Consider the following 23,909-nt stretch of genomic DNA (forward strand, 5'->3'; position numbering starts at 1 on the left):
GGCTCCAAAAAGTATTGGATGAGGGATTGTGTATAGTATCTGGAAATTAAAAGGGAAGGAAAAGTTGGTCATCTATAGGGAATATTCAATTTATCCTTTTTTCTCTGTAGCATTCAGTGGACACTTCTTTCCCTCTCTATATATGTCTAAATAAAGGACACCCTTATTGGCAATAATTTTAAGTCTTTGTCTTACTTTCCTCATCTCATTGGTCAGTATGCCCAGTGGTTTATACCTTATTAAAATCTCTTAATTCATTCTCCCTGTTCTGTCTTCACCTCTAGGAACTGAGTTCATTTTTCCCCCAACTGGCACATTTATTAAGATTAAACATAAGACCCTTCTCTTCCCTTACCCCAGAAAGCTGTGCCCACAAAGTCCCAGGCTCCTGAAGCAGGGTCCCTCTGCCCCACTTCTGAAACAAGCTCTCAGGCTTTGGCAAAGCTCTCAGGCTTTGGCAATAGCCTAAGTTGCCCCCAGGGCTGTGACCTACTGAATCTTCTGGCTCATCATCTCCATGAGAGCCTGTTTCATGGCATGCTTCTCCTGCAGAGCTGGCTGCATTTTCTCCATTTGTTTGGTGAAGAAATCTATCTTCCTCTTGAAAAAGTCCTTGTCATCTTCATTTTCGTTTTTTACGTAGTAGCCTGTTCCCACGTCAATGAGTACATGTTCCACATTATGTAGTTTCCCGGGGACATGCATAGGACTGGTCAGTGGGACGAGTAATTCTTTCCCCTTGTTGTTCTTGTTCAGCATGTTTAGACAGTCCTTGGCTTCCACACACTTGGTCTGTACCACCTTGATCTGGACATCTTGTCCTTGATCTGGACAAGAAATCCACTTTCGGGTCCAGCTGGTTCTTGAGCATTTCTAGCTGCAGCAGGTTCAGCTCAGTGATGTTAACGACTAGGCCGTGTTGGGAAGCAAGTTCATTTTTGTTCTAGATTATAATATAGCAGTTTTTTTTTTTACACCTATCAGTAGTTTACCTTACATCAATTAGAGAATTTTAATCAAATTGTATTTGAACATTCTATATACTTGTCTCTTTTCCAGCCACTGGCCTGAAAATTCCTTGAAAGCAAGACCTGTCATTTATTTCTTAACTTTTTTCTACAGTAGCTATCAAAGAGTTTGTACTCATCTGTTTGTTTGCTGAAAGAATAATGAATGAATGAGTAAATAAACATTTTCACTTAAACTATATTGTTAAAAATTACATCATAAAATTTATTTATTTATTTATTTATTTATCTATTCATTTATTTATTTATTTTACTTATTTATTTGAGAGAGAGCACGAGCATGCAAGTTGGGGAGAGGCAGGGAGAGAGAGAGACTCTCAAGCAGGCTCCACACTCAGAGTCTGATGCAGGGCTCCGTCCCCCAACCCTGGTGTCATGACCTGAGCCAAAACCAAGAGCCAGCTCCTCAACCAACTGAGGCACCTAACTACCCCAATCAAAATTTATTTTCAATGTAAACTAATATTTAATACACATAATAGAGACATTCAAATGGTTTCACTGCTAGTAAGTGACCTGTTCATTTAATTTACTTTTAATTATGTGGAGAGAAAATGATTTGACAAGAGTATGCAATAGTAAATCTAAAATTATGACATTTTAAATAATACTTGACTTGGTGGCCAAATGAGTTTTTAAATGTATGTTGAAAAGTAACTCTAAGCTACAGCATCAAAAGTAGGTGCCAGACTGCTTTTATGATCTCATCTTTTCGAGTTCTTTATCTTCTATGCTTTTGAAATGAGCTGTTTTTAATTTCTAATAAGAAAATTTGGGGGCACCTGGATGCCTCAGTTGGTTGAGCATCAGACTCTTGATCTCAGCGTGAGTCCTGATTTCAGGGTTGTGAGTTTGAGCCCGTGCTGGGCTCCATGCTGAGCCAGGAGCCTACTTAAAAAAAAAACTTGTGGGGGAAGGTGCCTTGGTAACTCATTCAGTTAAGCATCCGACTCTTAACTTCCACTGAGGTCATAATCTCATGGTTTGTGAGTTTGTACCCAGCATCAGGCTGTGCTCTGACAGTGTAGAGCCTGCTTGGGATTCTCTCTCTCTCTCTCTCTCTCTCTCTCTCTCTCTTCCTCTCTCGCCCCTCCCCTGCTTGCATGCACTCATTCTCTCTCTCTGTCTCAAAAATCAATAAATAAACCTAAAAAAAAAGGCTATTTCGCTCAAGAAAATTTGGGATAGGATCATATTCTTTTGAATTTTGACTTTTTAAAAAGTATTTGAGACTTCTAGAAGTTCCTTTTGATTAGATAAATGCAACTTACAGATTTGATGATGGTTGTCTGAAGGCAAATTTATAGGCTTCGTAGAAATTTTATGCTACTCATTAATTATATGTCACCAGAAGTTCTTTGTGTTTGCTATCTTTAACCATCAGTCTATGTGACAGTAAGTTTCAAAAGTAGGCCTGAGAACTAAACAGTTTAAACTTGTATAATAATCACAGACACCATGATATCAAGGAGGTCATCCATATGAACAGCCTTCTGTTCATAGGGAATACACTTCTAAGGTTCCTAGGATAGTCATTCACTCATCTGCCTCGGATGCTCTTAAGGGGAAGAAATATTTAACTATGCAGTTATTATTTCTTATTACAAGTTTAAATAGATGTCATTATTGCCTTTAGCATTATGAACTCCTTGGAAAACTGTGATCTTCTAGGTCAGGGGTCACCAAACTTTTTCTGTGAAAAGTCAGTAGTAAATATTTTAGCCTTCACAGTCCAACATATCTCCAGAACTACTCAGCTCTTATTAAGGTGTGAAGGTAGCGTTAAGCAATACATTAACAGATGAGTATGGCTGTGTTCCAGCTGTAGTTATGGGCACTGGAATTTGAATTTTATATAATCTTCAGATGTCATAGAAGGTTTTTTGTTTTTGTTTTTGTTTTTTTATGCTTTTAGACCATTTAGAAATGTAAATACCATTCTTGGCTCACAGGTCATGCAAAAACAGATGTCAGACCAGATTTGTTTTCTGGGTGAAGTTTGCCAGCCTCTGCTCTAAATGGTTAAATCCACCAGTTGAGAAAATATGCTTTAAGTAATTCTTAAACTCCTCCACTACCAAGTCTTTCACACCATTCCAAAGTTTTTAGTAATTTGAGCATATGCTTGATGACAAAAGGTGTTCAATTTGTACCTGTTCATCTCAAGGAGGTATTAAGAGGTCATGTTGTAATATATGAAATCACTGAGATATGAAAATCACTGGTAAAGTGAAAAGTGTAACATAAATATGCCATTGCGTTAGTGGTTGCACTTTTTATGTACTCTTACATATGATTTCTGACAGAGCTCCCTATGCTGATATACCCCTCTTAAAGATTAGAAATAGATTAAGGGTTGCACATAAATTTTCTCCAGGCATTTTGCCTCCATATTCTCACACTTTTAAGCTACTTTTATCTTTTAACTACATAGATCTCTAGGTTCATTACTAATGGTACTGTAAAATGTTCAAATTATATTCCACATATTCTTTCTTATCACTACTCTGTGAGAGCAGAGACCGTTTTGTCCTTGTGTATCCCCAGGACTCAAAACAATGTCTGGAATGTATTTGAGTCTCATATATAGTGTCTGAGTTGAATTAGTAATTCAAATAATTCCATATGTTTACTTGATTTTTGTTATCAAAAGGAATGCGGAAAGCCATATATAAACAAAATGTTTTTTAATGCATAAAATAAAATACATAGAATTACAAGAAAGATTGACTTTATTCAACTTTACTGAAATGTAGTTCTATTCACAGATAGCCCATGGTTCTTAATATATTGAAAGATTTTTAGCTGGTTATCAGGAAACACACAATCCGTAACTATAAATTGCAAAATTAATAAAATGTAAAACAATTGCAAACTTTATTTGGTCTCTTCTTTAAGAAATCTTTAGTCTGCATTTTTAAATTATAATAAAAGCAATGTATTTTTTAAAAATTCTATTCTGTTAAATTTCTTTTGGTTACAACAAGGAAAACAGGTTCTAATAAGCTTAGTCAAAAAACGCATTTTTCCAAGGAGGTACTGTCATGGAATTGACAGGTGGGAAAGAAAGTAACAGGCGTAGCTCTGGTGATTTCAATTTTCTCCAGAGTAGGTCCATTGATGGTGGCTCCCAGTCATGTGTCCAGATTTCAAAATACCAGAAAGGAACTAGACTGATCCAGCTTGGATCACAGATGCATGCCTGAATTAGTCAAGGTCAGGGGTTGGAATCATGTACTAGAGATATTGGCACTGAGGTCCATTGTATGTTAGCAGAATGAGCTGGAAAGCCACCTCAAAAGATATGTATGTAGACTTATTAATCTGCTTCTAGGAAATAGTACATTTCTTGTACTTAACTAATTTTTAAAAAGAAATGTTTCACTGCAAGACAACTTTGTTGACAACGAGACTACCTTTATAATTGTGAATTTTAATGTGTACCAAATCACCTGCTGCTATATTAATAAATGGCTTAATATCATATAATACAGCTAGTATAACGTAGTGGCACTGTAGCTTAGGTGTTAAGAGTGTGGACCCTTGAGCGAGACTCTGCATGGCTTCATCTCTCATATCACTTAAGTAACTATAAAAGTTCGGACAAGTTACTCAGTCTCTGCCCCATCATTTTTATTGTCTGTAAAAAAAGCAGTTTATCAGTGAGCTTTTGCTGTAGTACCTATCGTAATATCTCACTGGCATACTACCATAAGCTTTTAGTTTTTGCTCAGGAGACTGCAAGTAAGTTGAAGTAAGTATGATCAAGGCTGGGCTCAAATGGACTCAAGTGGAGGATGGATCTAAGTCTGAGCCATATGTCGCTCATACTCCTTGGAGCTAACTAAAGCATTTTTGTCTCAGAGTGAGAAGCAAGGTAACGGGAAGAAGTGCAACTGCACAAGCATATTTCAAGGTTCTGTTTGCACGATGTCTGCTGTTATCCCATTGGTCAAAGCAAGTCACATGGCTGAGTCCAAAGTCAAAGAGCAGAGAGGTACACATATACCTTCCATGGAGGTATACGAGGGAAAGGGAGGAATGATCCAATATACCACAGGGGATAATATTACTACCTATCTGATGGAATCATTGTAAGTTGTAAAGAGCTTAGGATAGTGGCTGGCACAGAGTAAATGATCAATAAATACTTGCTATTATTGGGCATACTCTTATGAAGAAACTCACACAAAAGCTCAGGACTGTATATATGTGACATAAAATGTATTTGACACAAATGGCATTTCATTGGCGTTGAGCAGACATGCTAAAATTTAATTTAAAACGTATCTATTTTTGTTATTGTGATCAGATGAGCAAGGTTATGTATGTATCTTTCAGACTGGTCAGCCAACTGTGATAGAGTGATTACTAGCTCAATTATTTAACTGTTAGTAGAATCATAGAACTACTAAAGACCACTGAGTTCTATGCTCTTGTTTCACAGATAATGCATTCAGCCAAGAATCGTGAGATACCTAAATGAAAGAGAAAGGACTAGATGGATAAGGATGGATGTGTGAATGATAAATAGATAAGGAATTAACTAGAAAATGGGAATGCAAGGAAGATCAAACCTAGATCCCTAGAATTCTAGTTGAAAATTCTTGCCACTGTATCACACAACCCAGGTGTTGTTTCCTATAGTTTTATTGAAAGGCCATTTATCATAGTTTTCTTTTAGTGAACCTTAAAAGAAGAAGTAATTTTAAGAAGCTTTTAAAATATGTTTTTTATACTATTCTTTCAATTGAGAAGAAATATATTCTTACAGGTTAGGATTTAGTTATAATGCAGAAAAAACAAAAACAAAAAACAAAAATCTCTGGTCTGGTGAGCATACCGGGTGGTCATTCCTTTGTGTTTCATGGAATACAAATATACAAGAGAGGCAGTAAACAAATTAATATATAGGATATTCCACAATCTCTTATGTGAAATTCCAAAATCAAAAAGCTCTGAAACTGAAGGTGTTTATAATTCATATTGTGGTAAAACCTGACATAATCTTAATTCATTTAATAGTGAAACTTGTATGAGGCTATTGTCTTTTTTAAAATCCCACTTAGAATGTGTAAATGTTTTGCTATAAATATATTAACCTACTAGACTTCTCAGATACAGAAGGAGGAGCACGTTACCTAATTACAGTACATGTACCGTATTACCTTTAAAAACTCAAATAATACTTAATTCTAAAATATATGTGGTCCCTATAAGGATTGTGTTGGGCTATATAACATCACAAATTATAAATACCATGAATGAAAATGAAGCAGATATAGGTATAAAGAATGGGGTCCTATTGGGAAAGAAGGGTGAGTGTTGGAGGTTGCTTGACTGGAGTAATAAGAGAAGGCATCTCTGAAGGGTGACTTTTTTGTTTGCTTGTTTGTTTGAGAGAGAGAGAGAGAGAGAGAGAGAGAGAGAGAGCGCACAAGCCAAGTAGAGGGGCAGAGGGAGAGAGAGAATCCTAAGCAGGCTCCACACTCAGTGCTGAACTCAACATGGGGCTTAATCCCACAGTGTGAGCCGAAATCAAGAGTCTGATGCCCAGCAGACTGAGCCACCCAGGCGCCCTGGGAGGTGACTTTTGAGCAGATTCTTGAAACATGCAATGATGCTCTTAAGAGAAAAGAAAGTGTTTCAGTTACTGGGGACAAACATTTGGCTATCTGGGGAAAGTGTTCCAGTCTAAGGGAAGACCAAGGTCAAATACAGAAACCAAAAGTGTGCTTAGCATATTTGAGGAAGAGCAAGAAGGCCACTAAGGCTGTAGAATACCAAGCAAGAAGAGAGTTATGAGATAGGCTGACAGGTAAACAGGGGCCAAATCATGTAGCTCAGGAGAAGACTTTATCACAACTGTTATGGGAAATCTTTGGAGGGTTTTGACCAAGGCAGTATCTAAGATACAATTTTCTTTTTAAAAACATCACTCTTTTTCTCTGTGAATAATAAAAATGGCATTCTTTTGGAAAAATAAAGGATCCTAGCTCTGTTTGAAATTCAGAAATTTAATGGTAAAGTTTAATTTATTAATAAAATAGTATCTTAGTCGTACTTTAATAAAATATTTCTTTGAGCAAATGCTGCGCTATGAATTTATCTAAATATTACTAAACTATTGTGTTTTTTTGTTTGTTGTTTCCAGAATTTTCTGTAAGCATTAAGGCTGAGAAATTAGCTTGGTCATGATAATGCTTTTCCCAATCTCCCTCTTCCAAAGATTATTCTCTTCTACCTGCTAAGAGACAACCAGAAGAAAGGGCCCTAAACTTTAAGTAATAAGAACTGTTTCTTCATACTAGCCCTGACACTAATTGACTGTAACTTTGCTTGAGTTGTTTAACCTCTTGGATTTTGGTTCCCTATAGTGCAAAGTATGGGGATTGAATCATCTGATTGACATAGCTCTTTCTTGCTTGCAGTCATAAATTTAGCAACTTGTGTATAAGGTTAAAATTCTATGATTCTTTTTTTTTTTAATTTTTTTTCAACGTTTATTTATTTTTGGGATAGAGAGAGACAGAGCATGAACGGGGGAGGGGCAGAGAGAGAGGGAGACACAGAATCGGAAACAGGCTCCAGGCTCTGAGCCATCAGCCCAGAGCCTGACTCGGGGCTCGAACTCACGGACCACGAGATGGTGACCTGGCTGAAGTCGTACGCTTAACCGACTGCGCCACCCAGGCGCCCCAAAATTCTATGATTCTTAATGAGAACTCATAAACATCTCAAAGTGTCCTTAAATGTGAATCTAAAGAAGTACACAATAACTGGCTATCTGTTCAAAATTGGTAAATTCACTCTTGTTTCCTTTTTAACAGGACCAAGGAAACAAATATCAGAAGCCAAGAGCACAGAATACTTTCTTTCATCAATCCATAGAACCCTGATACTTCTCTAATTCCATCACACACAAAGGAATGACCACCTTGGCAGATGGCCACAAAGGATGTCAACAATTCTTTGGAGGCAAGCAATGAAATATTTATACTATGAGCTTTCTGTTGTTAAGTATGTAGAAATAAGTAGTATTATCTTGCATTTTAATGGAAAAATAAAATGTTCTTTAATATAACAATTTTATATATGAAGCATAGCTAATATAGCTATTTCTTATAGTTAAACTAAGTAACAGAAACTAAGCACCCATGTTTGAAAACCGTGCTATTTGTATCCATCTTGGACACATCTATCATCTAACTACAAATACTAAATAGTTTGGGGGATTATAATTATTTTTTATTTGGTTGGAATGATCCATACCGTTTATGAAATTTTTTTGTTTCATTCCATCATTTTTTCTTACTTATTTTTAACAACTATTCTGAAGTGCTCCAAAATCTTGGAAAGTCATCCCTTTACATTCCTCACAGCTTTATATTTTGGAGAATCCTGCATCAAAAGAACTCATGGAACTTTTAGTTCCTTTCTCAGCAGCTCTTATTGTTCTTGGAAGAGTAGTCAGCCAAGGATTGTGGACCACAGTGCCGTCTTCAAAATTGAAATTAATTACATTACCAGTTAAAGGGAAAGTTTGCTTGGAAAGAAATTGACTGTATTTTAAAGAAAAAAAGTATAAATAAAAGGAATCTGCCTTTGCCACCTTCATGAAATATAAAACCTTAAGTAGATGAATATGAAATGAAATAAAAAATAAACTCATAAAAATTTAAGTAGAATGCACTAAAATTGAATTTTTCAAAGGATTTTATACAAACAAAGAAACTGTAGATATGCTCAGAATTTTTTATTTAGTACTAATTCAACTCATAGGCCTGAGGTCATCTAGCAAACGAGTCTGCTTTTTAAGTTGTACATAGAGGAACACTTTCTAAGTGAAGGAGGACATAAATGTTTAAAAAGTCCAGCGCAGAGCTTCTGAGTTTTCTTTCAGTAACTAGAGTCAGAATTAATTCTTGATTTCCTGTTGAGGAAAATTTCATCTAATTACATTCACATTATTCTGCAACTTTTTGGACAGCAAATCCTGATCACCAAAGAAAGGAAAAAGCAGCTGTGTTGCCCTTGCCTCCACAGTTATAAGAATAGCACTATTATGTAGTCACTGGGCTTGGAGAACCAAGAGTGGCTATCCACTGGCTGCCTTCTGGCAGAGACACTCCTAACCCATTCTGAACTGCTGGCAATGTGTGCCTTCTGTTCCTAAGGATCTTCAAAGAAATAGTTTCCACTGCTTCCTTTAGCAAACCAATCTAGTAGAACAGCTCTCGGGGATAGGAAGTTCATATGACCCTCTACACACTTTCAGTGGTTGTTTCTAAAACTTGTTTTCTTAGCATTATACTTTAATCATGATTTAAAACTTTTCATAGTTTGATACAATCCACTTAACTATTTTAAGAAAATACTTAAAACTGACCATTGCTAAATTAGTAGGAATAGTTTCCATAAACACTGCTTCTCCATAAGCAGCCTATTTTTGTCAAATTTTCCCTAATATTTCCTTTTTTGACTTATTCACATATCATATTCTAAGTTTTTCTTTAACCACAGCAATATATCTTTTTTTAAAAAAATGTTACTTATTTATTTATTTATTTGTTTGTTTATTTATTTATTTATTTTGAGAGAGAGAGGGAATGGGAACAGCGGGGAGGGGTAGAGAGAGAATCTCAAGCGGGCTCTGTGCTATCAGAGGTACCCCAGGGCCTCCCAAGTAGCCCAAAAGCAACATATCTTCTGTCAGATAGCTCTAATTTATATATCTTCCACATTATACTAAAAACCAGTCATTTGTTCTCTTTGAATCACATTCTATTTATGACCATGTTATTAATAAGCCACAGATATTTATAATTCTAATCAAAAGTGTATTTAATTTTTTTTGCCATATTTTAAAGCTTATTTGAATATTATAGTTGTAAAAATTTTTAGTACCTAGAAAGACAATTAGAGCATAGCAGGTATAACTTATGAGTCCACTATATAATAAGTCAAATTCAAAGAACATAGTAACACTAACTAATTAACCACCACTCTGCCACACCTACCATGCTGTGTGACCATGGACAAATTATTGGTTCTCTTTGACCCACAACTTGTAAATTTTTAAAATTTGAATGGTAATATAATTTCAAGAATTAAATGAGATAGGTGATATCATTAAAAATCTTAGGTATTTAGCATTTGCCGTAGCTCATAATTCAATAAATAGGCGATATAGTTATTCTCCTTTTTTAAAACGATTGAAAACAGATTTCCTCATGGTAAGCTCAACTCTTACAAAAGAAATAGTTAATTTTCCCATTATACCCATGCCAAATTTGTTTTACACCATTATGTTGTTGTACTAGAACTAAATTTTGTTTACTGAAATTTCCCAACAAGCAGTTTATGTTTAAACATGTGAAAATGCAGTTTATCAAAAAATCACTGTTTAAAATCATAGTTGTTAGGAAAAATGATTGTTAACCTTTGAGTGTCATGAAAACTATACATTCCAAACTTTGTAAGTAATTTTACTAGGGTACTCATCAACTCACTGCCTGCTCTAAAATTTTAACTTTATATCAACCACTATTATTTGCAGAAATATTCCATGTGCAAGGCAGAGTGGTTTGAAGAATTTTCTTCTTGGGATTAAGTATCTTTTATGTATACATTGATCAGGTGCTTAGTCTGAGAAACTGATATTTCCACTAGAAAAATAAAAGTAAACAGGCAGTTTGGATCTTTTATTAGTTTCCTAGGTCTGCTATAACAAATTACCACAAACTGGGGGTTTAAATTTTGAAAAAAATTATTTTCTCACAGTTCTTGAAGCTGAAAGTCCAAAATCAAGTTCTCTGCAGGACCATGATCTTTTAAAGGCTGTAGGGAAGAATCTGTTACATGCCTTTCTCTTAGCTTCTGGTGTTGCCTAACAATCTTGGCATTCTTCCATTTATGCTCATTACATCAATCTCTGCTTCCCTTATCACATGGTTTTCTCCATGTGTTTCTTTGTCTTTTCTCCTCTTCTTATAAGGCCACAGTCAGACTATAACCCATCCTATATCAGCATGACTCATCTTAACTTGATTACATCTGCAAAGACCCTATGTGCCAACAAAGTCACATTCAAGGGTCAAGGATTAAGATTTAAACATATTTTGGGAGAGGTAACACAACTCAAACAATAATACTGTCATATATTTTTTTGAACTGAGAATAAAGTTAGGGAAGAAAAATTGATTGTAAAAACAAGAGAATTTCCTTTTCCTAGGAAAGAGGTTGTTTCACTTGTGACAAGATACGCTCTATTAGTAGATGTACATATTTTGCTTACAATGATTTGGTAGTACCATTTCTTGAACATAGATGTTTCTTGATAATACTTTTGCCCAGCTACTCTTTAGCTCTATAATTTAAAGTTATAAAACAATATCTATCATTTTGTTGGTTTACTTGAGCTCAGAGTTCAAATATTAGTTTTACAGTTTTATGGTTGAGGCTTGTATCCATATTATATACATCAACAAATGAGATTCCCTAAAGACTTTAGAGATGGCATCGTATTTGCATTTATAATTGTACTGGTAGTTATATTTGTAAATGAACTGAGTTAGTTTTTCCTTTGCTAATCTTGATTCAAACCAGAGCTACTTTTTTATTTTCATGGGTAAGAAATTAACTTTGAATTCAAATTAAGAAACATTGTTGATCTTTCAAAATGAACATAGCCGCTATATGTTTTTAACATTAATTCTATAGCCTATTCTAATAAAGCTAATTCTAGTGAAGTCTTTTTAATATATAATTCAGTATGTGGTATTTATATCATCAGTACATTTTTATCTTTTTTATGGCCATTTCCCATATATTTAAATAATTATCACAAACTTTTCATATAATACAACTTACACAAGATGTACCCTCTTATTTCAGAACTTCAATAAGAAAATTTTCTGTGTGTCTTCTTTGAGCTTCTAAAAAGGAAGGGAAGTAAAGCATTATAAACTGTTATGGGAGTGAAGAAAGATGAAGTAGGAAGATCCTAAGCTCACTTTATCTTATGGCTACAACTATATAATACCCGCTTCAGTGTAAATAGCCCAGAAAATGACCCAAAGACTGGCAGAAAAGACTCTCCACAAGAAATAGAAAGAGGCCACATCATATAGGGTAGGAGTTGTGGTCAAGAGCCAAACTGACCCAGAGGACTTTCTGCAGGAGGGAAAGACACTAAAGGCATGGATAGAGGAAAGAAACAGACCCTCACCCCAGGCATAACAACCCACCTAGAAAAGACAAATCTCCGTAACATTTGGCTTTGAAAACTTGTGGGGCATAATTTGAGAGTTCTTACAATCACTGGGGCATAACACCTGGAACTTTAAAAATCAGTAAGCTCGGCTACAGGAGAGCTGGAAGGACAAGAGGAAATTGAATCCCCACCCTTAAAGAGACAGCACATCTGCTGAAGGGACTGTCTTTTTTCCATTGGGATATTCTTTCCTGATTTGTTGAAGATTAGTTGGCCATACGTGTGTGGGTCCATTTATGGGTTCTTTATTCTATTCCATTTATCTATGTGTCTGTTTTTGTGCCAGTACCATACTGTCTTGATGATTACAGCTCTGTAATACAGTTTGAAGTCTGGAATTGTGATGCCTCCAGCTTTGGTATTCTTTTTCAACATTACTTTGGCTATTCGGTCTTTTCTGGTTCCATACAAATTTTAGAATTGTTCTCTATGAAGAATGTTGGTGTTATTTTGATAGGGATGTCATTGAAAGTGTAGATTGCTTTGGGAGATGTAGACATTTTAATAATATTTGTTCTTTCAATTCATGAATTCAATTCAATTCAATTTTTGTCTTTAATTTCTTTCAGAAGCTTTCTATAGTTTTCAGCATACAGATATTTTACCTCTTTTGTTAGGTTCATTACTAGGTATTTTATGGTTGTTGATGCAACTGTAAATGGGATCAATTCCTTGATTTCTCTTTCTGCTGCTTTGTTATTGGTATAGAGACATACATCCGATTTATGTACATTGTTTGTATATCCTGCAACTTTGCTGAATTCATGTATCAGTTCTAGTAGTTTTTTGGTGGAGTCTTGCAGGTTTTCCATGTAAAATATCAAGTTATCTGTGAAAAGTGAAAGTTTGGCTTCTTCATTGCCAATGTGGATGCTTTTATTTCTTTTTTGTTGTCTGATTGCTGAAGCTAAGAGTTCCAGTATTGTGTTGACCAACAGTGGTAAGAGTAGACATCCCTGCCCATAATAGGCAAAGAGAGCCATTGCAGACCACTGAACTGAAAGCAAATGCAGCTCAGCCACAACAGTAGGGCACACAAAACACACACAGGAGATACCCCTGAAACACCAGGTTTTGGTGAGCAGGGGACATTGCATTGCAGGGTACTATAAGACCTCTTCTTTATAATGCCACTACTTGCAAGAGCAGGAGATGTAGCTGACTTTTCCTATCACATAAAAACAGATCAGAGAGTTAGACAAAATGAAGAGACAGAGGAATATGTTCCAAATGAAAGAATAGGACAAAATCACAACAAAAGACCTAAATGAAATGTAGGTAAGTAATATACCTAATAGAGAATTAAAGTAGAGATCATAAAGATACTCACTAGACTTGAGAAAATAATGGAGGACCTCAGTGAGACTCTTAAAAAAGAATAGAAAACATAAAAAAGAACCAAATAGAGATGAAGAACTCAACACCTGAAATTAAAAATCACTAGAGGGAATAATTAGTAGACTAGAGGAGGCAGAAAAATGGGCCAGTAACCTGGAGGACAGAGTAATGGAAAGCAATCAAGCTGAACAGGAAAGAGGAAAAAAATAAAAAATGAAAATAGATTGAGATAACATAATGACACCATCAAGTATCATAACATCATATTATAGAGCTCCTAGAATAAGAAGAGAGTGAAAAGTAGGCAGAAAATGTATTTGGAGAAATAATAGCTGAAAACTTCCCAAATCTGAAGAAGGAAATAGAAATCCAGATTCAGGAGGCACAGAGAGTCCCCAACAAAATCAACCCAAAGAGGTCCACACCAAGTCACATAGTAATTAAAATGCCAAGATAATGAGAGAATTTTAAAAATAGCAGGAGGAAGGAAAACATTTACATACAAGGGAAACCCCTTAAGGCTATCAGATGATTTTTCAGCAAAAACTTTTCAAACAGAAGGGACTGGCCTTATATAGTCGAAGTGCTAAAGGGGAAAAAAAAAACTTCAATCAGGAATCCTCTATCCAGCAAAGCTATCATTCAGAATGGGTGAGTTTCCCAGACAAACAAAAGTTAAAGGAATTCATCACCACTAGACAAGACTTACAAGGAATGTTAAAAGAGACTCTTCGAGTGGAAAAGAGACCATAAGCAGGAGGAATAAAAGTAGAAAGCACAAAAGCAGTAAAATTAAATATATCTATAAATATCAGTCAAAGGATTCACAAAATAAAAGAATGTTAAGTGTCACACCATGTACCTTAAACATGGGGGGAGAGAGTTAAAATTTAGTGGTTTAAAAAAAATTTTTTTTACATGTTATTTGTTTCTGAGAGAGAAAGAGAGAGAGAGAGAGAGAGAGAGAGAGAGAGAGACAGAACACAAGTTGGGGAGGGGCAGAGAGACAGGGAGACACAGAATCCAAAGCAGGCTCCAGGCTCTGAGCTGTCAGCACAGAGCCCGACACAGGGCTCGAACCCATGAACCGTGAGATCATGACCTGAGACGAAGTCAGTTGCTTAACCAACTGAGCCACCCAGGCACCCCTAAAATTTACTGGTTTTAAAATGAGTTTAAACATAAGTGACCATAAAGAACTTATCAAACTCAACACCCAAGAAACAAGTAATCCAGTGAAGAAATGGGCAAAAGACATGAATAGACACTTCTCCAAAGAAGACATCCAGATGGCCAGCCGACACATGAAAAAATGCTCAATACCACTCATCATCAGGGAAATACAAATCAAAACCACAATAAGATACCACCTTACACCTGTCAGAATGGCTAACATTAACAACCCAGGCAACAACAGATGTTGGTGAGGATGCGGAGAAAGAGGATCTCTTTTGCATTGCTGGTGGGAATGCAAGCTGGTGCAGTCACTCTGGAAAACAGCATGGAGATTCCTCAAAAAATTAAAAATAGAACTACCCTACGACCCAGCAATTGCACTACTAGGCATTTATCCACGGGATACAAGTGTGCTGTTTTGAAGGGACATATGCACCCCCATGTTTATAGCAGCACTATCAACAATAGCCAAAGTATAGAAAGAGCCCAAATGTCCATCGATGGATGAATGGATAAAGAAGATGTGGTATATATACATGATGGAGTATTACTCGGCAGTCAAAAAAGAATGAAACCTTGCCATTTGCAACTATGTGGATGGAACTGGAGGGTAGTATGCTAAATGATATTTGTCAGTCAGAGAAAGACAAAAATCATATGACTTCACTCATATGAGGACTTTAAGAGACAAAACAGATGAACCTAAGGGAAGGGAAACAAAAAATAATATAAAAACAGGGAGGGGGACAAAACATAAGAGACTCATAAATAAGGAGAACAAACTGAGGGTTACTGGAGGGATTGTGGGAGGGGGGATGGGCTAAATGGGTAAAGGGCACTAAGGAATCTACTCCTGAAATCATTGTTGCACTATATGCTAACTAATTTAGATGTAAATTTTAAAAAATAAAAAATAAAACAAGTTAAAAAAAAGCAGTTTAATAACTTTAAAAAAAAAAACATAAGTGACCATCAACTTAATATAAACTGCTATATGCACAAAATGTCATATGTAAATCTAATGGTAACCACAAATCAAAAATGGATAATAAATAGGTAAAAAATAAATAAAAGAATCTAAGTATATCACTAAAGAAAGCCAGCAACCTGTGAAAGAAAAGAGCAAGAGAGGAAAGGAAAAAAGAACTACAAAAGCAATTATAAAACAAGAAATAAACTGACAGTAAGTACATACATATCAATAATTAGTTTGAATGTAAGTGGACTAAGCACTCCAATCAAAAGACCTAGGATGACAGAATGGATTAAAAAGCAAGACTTATCTATATGCTGCCTACCAGAGACTCATTTCAGACCTAAAGACACAAGTAGTTTGAAAGTAAAGGGATGGAAAAGCAATTATCATGCAAATGGAAATGAAAAGAAAGCTGGGATAGCAATACTTGTATCAGACAAAATAAAATTTAAAACAAAGACTGTAACAGGAAACAAAAAAGGACACTATATAATCATAAAGGGAACAATCCAACAAGAAAATGTAACAATTGTAAATATATATGCACCCAACAGAGAGCACCCAAATGCATAAAGCAGCTAATAACAAACATAAAAGAAGTAATCAATAGTAATACAATAATAGTAGAGGACTTTGACACCCTACTTATGTCAATGGATAGATCATCCAAAAGAAAATCTGCAAGGAGACAGTGACTTTTAATGACACATTGGATCAGATGTTTCTAACAGATAAACTCAGAGCATTCCATCCTAAAACAGTGGAATACACATTCTTTTCAAGTGTACTTGGGACATTCTCCAGAATAGATCATATGTTAGGCCACAAAACAAGTCTCAACAGATTCAAAAAGATTGGAGTCCAGCATGCATCTTTTCCACTTTCAGTGCTATGAAACTAGAAATCAACCTCAAGAAAAAATCTGTTAAGACCAAAAATACACGGAGGTTAAATAACACACTAGTAAACCATGAATGGGTCAAGCAAGAAATCAAAGAGGAAATTAAAAAAAATACATGGATACAAATGAAAATGAATCTTGAAAATGCAGCAAAATCTGTTCTAGGAGGGAAGTTTATAGCAATACAGGCCTATCTGTAAGCAAGAAAAATCTCAAATAAACAACATAACCTTACACCTAAAAGAACTAGAAACAGAAAAATAAACAAAACCCAACACCCAAAGGAAGAAAATAATAAAGATTACAGCTGAAATAAATGAAATGAAACAAAAAACAAAAACCAGTAGAACAGACCGATGAAACTCATAATTAGTTCTTTAGAAAAATCAACAAAATTGATAACCGTTAGCCAATATCACCAAAAACTAGAGAGGATGTAAACAAAATCAGAAATGAAAAAGGAGAAATAACAAGCAACACCACAGATTTACAAAGAATTATAAGAGAATATTGGGAAAAATTATACACCAACAAATTGGACAACCTAGAAGAAATGGATAAATTCCTAGAAATATATGAACTCCCAACACTAAATCAGGAAGAAATAGAAAATTTAAACAGACCAATTACCAACCATAAAATTGAATCAGTAAAAAAAAATATAAAAGTTAAAAAAAAAACCAAACAAACCAAAGTTCAGGACCATACGGCTTCATATGTGAATTCTACCAAACATTTACAGAAGAGTTAATACCTATTCCTCTCAAACTATTCCAAAAAAATAGATGAAGAAGGATAGCTTCCAAATTCATTCTATGAGACCAGCTTTACCCAGATAACCAAACCCATATAAAGTCACTACCAAAACAAACAAGTAAACAAAAAACAAACAAACAAAAAAACTCTACGAGCTAATATCCCTAATGAACATAGATGCAAAAATCCTCAACAAAGTATTAGCAAACAGAATCCAGCAATACCTTTTAAAAAGCATTCACCAGAAGTGGGATTTATTCCTGGGATACAAGAGTAGTTCAATATTCACAAACCAATTAACATGATATGTCACATTAACAAGAGGAAGGATTAAAACCATATGATTATTTTAATAGATGCAGAAAAAGCATTTGACAAAGTATAACATCCATTCATGATAAAAACCCTTGAGAAAATAGGTTTAGAGTAAACATACCTCAATATAATAAAGGCTATATATAAAAGAACCACATGCTCAATAGTGAAAAACTAAGAGCTTTTGCCCTAAGATGAGGAAGATGTCCACTGTCACCACTTTTATTCAACATAGTACTAGAAGCCCTAGCAACAGAAATCAGAAAAACAAAAAGAAATAACAGTCTTCTAAATTGGCAAGGAAGAAGTAGAACTTTCACTATTTGCAGATAACATACCAGTGTATGTAGAAAAACTACTAGAACATATAAATGAATTCAGTAATCAACATACAGAAATCCACTGCATTTCTTTTTTTTTTTTTTAATGTTTATTTATTTTTGAGAGAAAAGAGACAGAGCGTGAGCTGGACAGGGGCAGAGAGAGAGGGAGACACAGACTACAAAGCAGGCTTCAGGCTCTGAGCTGTCAGCACAGGGCCCAATGCGGGGCTCAAACTCACGAACCACGAGATCATGACCTGAGCCAAAGTCAGACACTTAACCCACTGAGCCACCCAGGGGCCCCTCCACTGCATTTCTATACACTAAAAACGAAGCAACAAAAGAGAAGTTAAGAAAACTATACCATTTTCAACTACAGCAAAAATAATAAAATACCTAGGAATAAATTTAGCCAACAAAGTAAGAGACCTGTACTCTGAGAACTACAAAACACTGAGTAGAGAAATTGAAGATGACACAAGGAAATGGAAATATATTCCATGCTTATGGATTGAAAGAACAAATATTGCAAAAGTGTCCACACTACCCAAAGCAATCTATAGATTTAATGCAATCCCTATCAAAATACCAACTGCATTTTTTACAGAATTAGAACAAATAATCTGAAAATTTGTATGGAACCACAAAAAAGCCTGAAGAGCCAAAGGAATCTTGAAAAAGAACAAAACTAGAGGCATCACAATCCCAGACTTTAATATATAACAGCTATAGTAATCAAAACAATATGGTACAGGCACAAAAATAGACATAGATCAAGGGAACAGAACAGAAAACCCAGTAATAAACCCATGATTATATGGTGAATTAATCTTTGATCAAAGAGGAAAGAATATGCAATGAGAAAAAGTCTCTTCAACAAATGGTGTTGGGAAAACTGGACAACTACATGCAAAAGAATGAGACTGGACCACTTTCTTACACCATTCACAAAAATAAACTCAAAATGGATTAAAGACTTAAATGTGATACCTGAGATCATAAAAATCCTAGAAGAGAGGATAGGCAGTAATTTTTCTGACATTAGCCTTAGCAACATTTTTCTAGATATGTGTCCTTAAGGAAAGAAAACAAAACAAAAATAAACTATTATAACTTTATTAAAATAAAAAGCTCGGGGCGCCTGGGTGGCGCAGTCGGTTGGGCGTCCGACTTCAGCCAGGTCACGATCTCACGGTCCGGTCCGTGAGTTCGAGCCCCGCGTCGGGCTCTGGGCTGATGGCTCAGAGCCTAGAGCCTGCTTCCGATTCTGTGTCTCCCTCTCTCTCTGCCCCTCCCCCGTTCATGCTCTGTCTCTCTCTGTCCCAAAAATAAATAAATGTTGAAAAAAAATTAAAAAAAAAAATAAAAAGCTCTGCACAGCAAAGAAAACAACAAAACTAAAAGATAGCCTACTGAATGGGAGAAGATAATTGCATGTGACATATCATATCCAATAAAGAGTTAGTATCCAAAATATATTAAGAGCCAATACAACTCAACACTCCAAAAACAAATAATCCAGTTGAAAATTGGGCCAAAGATATTAACAGACATTTCTCCAAAGAAGACATCCAGATGGCCAACAGCACATGAAAAGATGCTCAACATCACTCACCATCAGGGAAATGCAAATCAAAACCACAAGGAGATATCACCTTACACCTGTCAGAATCACTAAAATCAAAAACACAAGAAACAAGTGTTGGCGAGGATGTGAAGAAAAAGAAATACCTTGGGGCTCCTGGATGGCTCAGTCCATTAAGCATCTGACTTTGGCTCAGATCATGATGTTGCAGTCCATGAGTTTGAGCCCCACATTGGGCTCTGCATTTACAGCTCAGAGCCTGGAGCCTGCTTCAGATTCTGTGTCTCCCTTTCTCTCTGCCCCTCCCCTGTTGATTCTCTCTCTCTCTCTCTCCCCCCACCCCCCCCCCCTCAAAGATGAATAAAGATTAAAAAAAAAAAAAGAAATACTTTTGCACTGTTGGTGGGAATGCAGACTCGTGCAACCACTAGGGAAATCAGTATGTAGGTTCCTTAAAAAATTAAAAATAGAGTTATTATATAATCCAGTAATTCCACTACTGGGTATTCACACAAATAATACAAAAATACTAATTCAAAGGAATACATGCACCTTGATGTTTATAGCAGAATTATCTATAATAGCCAAATTATGAAAGCAACTCAAGTGTCCATGCATAGATGAATGGATAAAGAAGATATAGTGTATTTATGCAATGGAATATTACTCAGCCATAGCAAAGAATGAAATCATCATTTGCAACCTGAATGGAGCTAGAGAGTATAATGCTTTGTGAAATAAGTCAGTCAGAAAAAGACAAATACCATATGATTTCACTCATATGTGGAATTTAAGAAACAAAAGCAATAAAGAAAAAAGAGAATAAAATAGATTCTTAGCTATAGACAACAAATTGATGGTTACCGGAAGGAAGGTGGGTGGGAGAATGGGTAAAATAGGTGAAGACAATTCAGAGTACACTTACTATGATGAGCACTGAATAAGTGTAGAATTTTTGAATCACTATATTGCACAACTGAAACGAATACTGTACATTAATTATATTGGAATTAATATTTTTAAAAATATAAAAGATAAAAAAAAATTCTTGAATTGGAGCCCTTTTGTTTTTTTCTTTGTTACATGAAACACATAAAATTTCTGAAACATACTCTTCTTTCAGGTAAAAACCTGCTTCACATTATTATTTGCATATAATAGGTACTCAATAAATGTTTATGAAGTGAATGAAGGAAATTAGCCCCTCTACTTATAGACGGCATCCAGAAAGAATGATACTGGAAGTAAGGAAGTTCTGAAGCTAATTCAGTTATACACCTTTCACATTAAATATCTTCTTTAAATTTGGTATAGGAGATAAACAGACAGAAACCAGAGAGCTTGAAATGCTGCAGAGTGGAGATATGTTCTTTATTTCCCAGAATTTTTCAGTAAACTGAAGGACTTACGGCTTTGGTTTATATTTTTATCTCATTTTCCAAATGAATGTTGAAACTCCGGGGAAAGAAAACAAAGTACAAGATTAAATGAGCAGTTGACTATTTAAGGAATGGAGTTTGACTTTCTAAACTTTGGATCAAATTACTACAGTAGCAGTTCACCACCCTGACTATGCTTCAGCATAACCTGGAGAACTTTTTAAAAATGTAGATGTTTTAGCCCTATCTCTACTGGTTAATTTCAATTCTGGTAATTACTACCTGTGTGACTGAGCATTATTTATTCCATAGAATTGGATTCTGTAGAAGTGGAAATGATACAAAAGTATTGGACGTCTGGATAAGAATGTGCCTCACAGAAATTGAAATCATAAGATCTACTTAGAGGTGTGCTGATCTAATTAGTAAAACTTTGAATGGAAAAGTAAGGAATTTGCAGACATAAATTAGCACATAAAACAATAAGGATTTTATAGTTTGATAGACATCAGTAAGAGTGAAGTAAATACCCCGAATTACTGGTAACATACCTAGGGAAAACATTAGGGCATTGTGCTTTTGCCCTCAAATGTCTATATTCCAAGGCCCAACGTATATCTGAGACTGAAATGGACTGATTTCTTTTATGGAGGACTTAATATCAATAGCATGTTCCTGGTGAGAGTGAATGAGCTTATATGCTAGGAGTATGACAGTGATAGTTATGGTGGGGAGTAATAGGGTAGGGGCGACTTATGGAATTCTTACAGTTTTAGAAAACTTCTAGGGCCCTCTCTAACCTGCTCTATCCAATCTGCTATGTTTGTAAGTAATTGACAGTTCTTCTGTTACAAGTATTTATCCATCTATACATTCAGAAAGCTTTTATGTGTCAGACACCATACTAGTAGATACAATTTGTGGATGTGAAGAAACATAGAACATAATAGATTTGATAATCGCTACAGTAAAGTATCATGGAAGCAATTGAGTAATTGCATTTCATTTATACATGAATTGGTTATTTGTATTACCACTTAGGCGTTAACCAAAATACATGAAATAGGAATTCCAGTGTACTTAATTGTTCAGAAAGAAGTTGCATTATGAATATTAGAAAAAGTTTCATCTTGATCCAGGATGTTTGAGGAGAAACTTCTTGAAAACTCTATACGATATGCTATAGGCTGTATCTCAAATTACTAAAGGCTAAGACTCGGATAGTAATGTTAATTACTATCATTGTTCCTTGCCTGTATGCTCATTTACTGAGTCTACAACTGATCAAGTTGCTTTTGATACAGCTATTGCTTGTTAATAGCCAGAATCTTGGGGAGAGAGGCCAGTTTCCTGGAATAAAAACTGCTGCAGATAGAGAAACAGCATTCATAAGAGAAAGGTCTGAGAATGTAATGGGCTTTGGAGGACGGAACTCCATTGATTTGGAGCCTCAGTGGGAGTGAAGGGAAAGGAATTTCTAGAGAAAACTCTGTGGTTCTGACTTGAAAGAAGCAAAATGAAAACAATAATTATTTTCTTTCTTCTGCTGTGTACTTCAAAAACAATTTGAGAAGAAAAAAAGTCCTTAAGTAAAATTGAGTTTACATTTATATTTAGATAACTTCCCTTATTCTAGAATTTTACTGCTTTTTGTTTTACTGGATTTTAGTAAATCACTACCTGTTTTGAAATGTTTAAACTCCATAATAGAATTCAGTATGTAATACTGTCAGTTGTGGAAAGAGGGACCACAGAAATTTTAATGTGTGTTGGTTTAAACAATCAGCATATTACGGTAAGTTTCTTCAGAAGGAATATGTTGTGTTAGGTTTTGCTTTTGAATTATTAAAGCAATACATACTCATGATTTTTAAAATAAGAAACAAATAATGTGAAAAAGCATAAAATAAAAAGTAAAATTTGAAACTATCCTATTTCTACTTTCCACAAGTAACTTGTATTAACTTATTTTATGTATAATTTCAGAAATCCTCTATCCACATACAAGTTTATGTGTGTACATACATTTAACACATACATATATATGCACACTTATACATAGGCATATACTGTATATGCTTTCTTTTACATAAATGCAGCATATCCATTTTTCTTTACTAATGGCCTTTCCTTTATCTCTTATTGAATTCTAAGAATTCTTGGTACACTAATAAAATGTACCTTTTCTCATGTATTTCACACCTTTTCCTACAGTTTAATTTGCACTCGACTTGATTTGTGGTAGTTTCTTTTTTCCCATACTGAAATTTTAAGTTTTGGTTTAGTCAAATAATCAGTCTTTTCTCTAATAGCTTCTTTAGATTATGTCCAAGAGTATAACACCATTTTTTCTTTCCTACTCTTATGGATTAATTTTTGTTGAGAAACTTTATTATAGCAGTTTTAGGTTTATAGTAAAGCTGAAACATATAGAGTTTTCCCATAGGCCCACAGCCCCCAAACATTCATAGCCTCCTCCTTATCAATTTCCCCACCACAGTGGTACATTTGATACAATTGATGAACCTACATTGATACATCATTATTACGTAAAGTCTCCAGTTTACCTTAGGGTTCACCATCGGTGTACATCTTATGGATTTGGACAAATTTATAAAGGCATGTACCCACTATCATGATATCATGCACAGTAGTTTCACTGCCTTAAAAATCCTCTATACTCTGCCTAGTCATCCTTCCCTCTCATTTTTTTTAAATAAAGTTTTTATATTATATTTAAATCTTTAAATAACCTGGAATTTTCTTAGTGTCCCAGCAGCTCTTACTGATTAATCATTTTCTATTTTATTTTATTTTTATTTTTTTGGTATTGACTAATCTTTTTTTTTAAAGTCAC

At 35.0% G+C, this 23,909-nt stretch overlaps 1 pseudogene; it reads right to left on the reverse strand.

Annotated features, from left to right (window-relative positions):
• Positions 1-447: 447 nt before the first annotated feature.
• Positions 448-23,634, reverse strand: LOC121030324 (prefoldin subunit 5-like; annotated as a pseudogene).
• Positions 23,635-23,909: the final 275 nt, after the last annotated feature.

This window comes from Herpailurus yagouaroundi, unplaced genomic scaffold, assembly GCF_014898765.1.
Source record: "Herpailurus yagouaroundi ecotype Mexico unplaced genomic scaffold, PumYag 140, whole genome shotgun sequence".
Classification (NCBI taxonomy): domain Eukaryota; kingdom Metazoa; phylum Chordata; class Mammalia; order Carnivora; family Felidae; genus Herpailurus; species Herpailurus yagouaroundi.